Below are 3279 nucleotides of genomic sequence, written 5' to 3'. Positions count from 1 at the left end.
GCTTGGCGGGGGGGAGGACGACAGCTGGCTGCCCAGGCCCGCTCGCCTGCGGGGCTGTCAAAGCAAGGCCCCGGCTTGCAGGTGGTGACTGCGCCGTGATTCACGAGCCGGGGGGTGGGGGCAGTTGCAAAGGGCCACATCTGCCTCCACCGCTGACAGCTGCTGGGGTGAGAATAGCCTCCTGCATGTCGTACCAGTACACACCTCCCCTCTCTTGGCTGGGAAGAGCACAGAGAAGTCCTTGGAGGCCGTTTTCTTCCTTGACACGTGCCATCAGGCTCCCGCGGACCCCAGGCGGCGGGCTTTCCGCTGGCAAACCTGGCCGGCAGAGCTTCACGACCAGAAACGCAGCGCGAGGCCTTTCAGTGGTTAAACCACGGCGGGGGGATGAGGTCTTGGAAGCGCTCTGCCACCTCACCTGTCTTCCGGCCGGGGAGAGGCATGGGGGGGACTGGCGCTGGAGCGCTTCTCTGAGTGGACTATGTAGGCATCCTTTTTTTAAGGTTACACTGTTTTTCATTTGCATTGCTAATTAATTCCCAGCCGTTTTCTCCCCACGTATTTGTCACTTAAATTGCAGGCTGTGCATAGCAAAAATCCTTTTAGAGCATTGCCATGAAGTTGTACTAGAGGCAAGTAGTAAGAGCAATTAAACTTCATCCTGCTGATCTTGAAAATACAGAAAGTATGATCAGACGATGACCTGATGAAGAGACGAGACGAAATATTTCTAGACCTATTCCTATAGCAACTGTCTTCTTTCTTTCTCTTTCCCTCCCCTCCCCCTTCTCTGTTTTTTAACCCCTGTATTGATTTGTGATTTGATGTGGATTTTTGAACTGTCATAACTGGGAATACACATGATTTCCATTTGCTCTCCCCTCCATTTATATGTGTGATATTTATCAAAGCCTTCACTCAACACAGACTTTAAGCACATGCTTTCATCATGTGAGTGGCTCCACTGAAATCAGTCGACTAGTTGCACACTCAATTAAATTTCATTGAGACCTAGTAAAAATTAATATCCTGTTACTTACATGGACATGATCCACTGCCTTCCACCGGAGTTTTACTTGATGGGTCAACAGTACAGAAGCAGGTACATATTCTGCTCATTTTCCACAAAGCACTGTATTTTAAATGTATGTCATCTGTGTTTACGCCAGACACTGCTTCTGCAGCATTAGTAGATATTTGTTATTGATTTCCCTGGGAGCCAGACTGAGCCATTGTTGAATTTATGCAAAACTCTCTTTGCATACTGTGGACTAATCAAGCTTTCATTTCACACCCAATTTACCAAGATATCAATGGGACTGTTGCTTCAATAAGATCCTCAGGTAGAGGGCTCCATCTTGCTCTAATATTTTTAAATTTCAGTTGTCTAAAGGCCTTTTTTATGTAGTAGAAACCTCACCTTGTTTAATTATTTTTAAACACATATATAAACACCATGACGACTATGAAAGGTAATTAGACCATATCATGGATAAGGTTTTTGCCAATGTTCAGTATTTATACAAGCATAAGCAGAGTGTCTTAAATTAGTCAGTAGAACTTACTGCTATTTTTTATCCTATTAATGCAGACCGACACATTGATTTTTCTTCAAATATTATAATAAATGAAAGTCTTGATTTAAACTAGTGGATACCTCAGAAAATGCTTTATTTTATGTGGCTTCCACAAACTTTCACAAGCTTTCCTGATATAAACATATTTATTGAATTGGGTCTGAAGACATTTCATGGCAAGTGTTAACACAGAGGAAAAACTTCAGGCTTAAGGTTAGATGTTTTGGACCTGATACTACGATGGGTGTAGTACGAGAACTTGAATAGGCTAGAATACTGCTGAGCGCTTAAATGCCCAAGTTGGTTGTGTTTTGTAAAGAAGAGTGTCACTCCACTGAGCACTTCCATGTAGATAAAAATTAAAGGAAGATATGAGATTTCTGTTTCCTGTATGTACATGACAGGCATCATGCCACTGTTTAACCTAGCATAGGAGATTCTTGCTGCTGGTGGAGGTGGCCAACCCTTATGCACACAGCTCATAGCCAGCCAGATATGAGTGTTAAACCGACTGGTTCCTCTGAATAACCGCATCACTCACTAGTGGGACACTTTTGTTTCATCTACCTATTTCTGTGGCTTTAGAGATGAACTGGATCCTCTTGAGAGGAAGATCAGGAGCTGTGAAGGAGATGCATAGTATCAGCTATTCCAGGTTCTGTCAAAAATGTAGTTTCACAAAGCACACTTCTGAAGTGCCCAAGGGAGCTACATTTATTGTTGTTAGTGGTTCCAAGACTATGCAGTACAGTTTACCAAGCAGAGAGGAGACACTAGGTAGAGTCCACCCTCTGTACAGGAGTACCGTATTTACCCAAATCCAAGACAGCTCCGAATTTAAGGCAATCTCCAATAATTAGATTCTACACATGGAAAAGTTATAAATTGATTAATCATTTTCCATGTATAGAATCTAATTGTTGGAGGCTTGTCTTAAATTCATTCTCCCCTACTGTTGCAGTGGAGAAAGCAGTGGCCAGGGAACAGGTGGTAGGTGTATGTGATAGGGTAAACAGTGGGGAGGGGCAGACAGTAGGGGAGATGGAAAAAGGGGAGGCAGGTGGTGGGGAAGTGGTAGGGGAAGCTGTGTGGGGCAGGTAATCAGGGAGTCAAGCAGCCTGACCTTTACCATCTGTCTCTCCCCTCCACCACACACACACACACACACACACACACACCTCCCAGACCATACACCTACTCCCCACCAAACACACACACACTGTCCGCCCTCCCATGCCTGTCCCCTGGTACTCACCCCACCCCCATACCTGCATCCTCTAGCACCTGCCCTCCCCTTGGTGCCTGCCCCACCCTGCTGCCTGCTCCCCCATCACCTCTGCCCCCACATCTGCCCTACCTCACCATTTCTCCCCTACAGCCTCTGCCCCCCTGTCTGTGCCCCCTTCCCAGGGCCCAACCAGAGCTGCCACTGCCACAACAGTTTTACCAGGCCAGGGCCAGAAAACCATGTGCTCCACGCCCCAGGTTACAGCAAGGCTGGAACCCTGCCAGACCTGGAATGTAAGCAGCCAGCAAGGGACTGGTGTAAGGGCAGATAACTCGTGGGGGAGAGATGAGGGGATTGGGGACAGGGGTGGGGCAGGCAGGATCTGTGGCTCCCGCAGCAGCCACGTGCCCCCTACCCCCCCATGTGATACTCAAATCCAAGATGAGGGACTTCCTCCCCTGTGCTAAATGTGGA

This window comes from Crocodylus porosus, unplaced genomic scaffold (genome assembly GCF_001723895.1).
Source record: "Crocodylus porosus isolate Cpor-Errol unplaced genomic scaffold, CroPor_comp1, whole genome shotgun sequence".
Classification (NCBI taxonomy): domain Eukaryota; kingdom Metazoa; phylum Chordata; order Crocodylia; family Crocodylidae; genus Crocodylus; species Crocodylus porosus.
Note: the sequence above shows the minus strand (reverse complement) of the source record.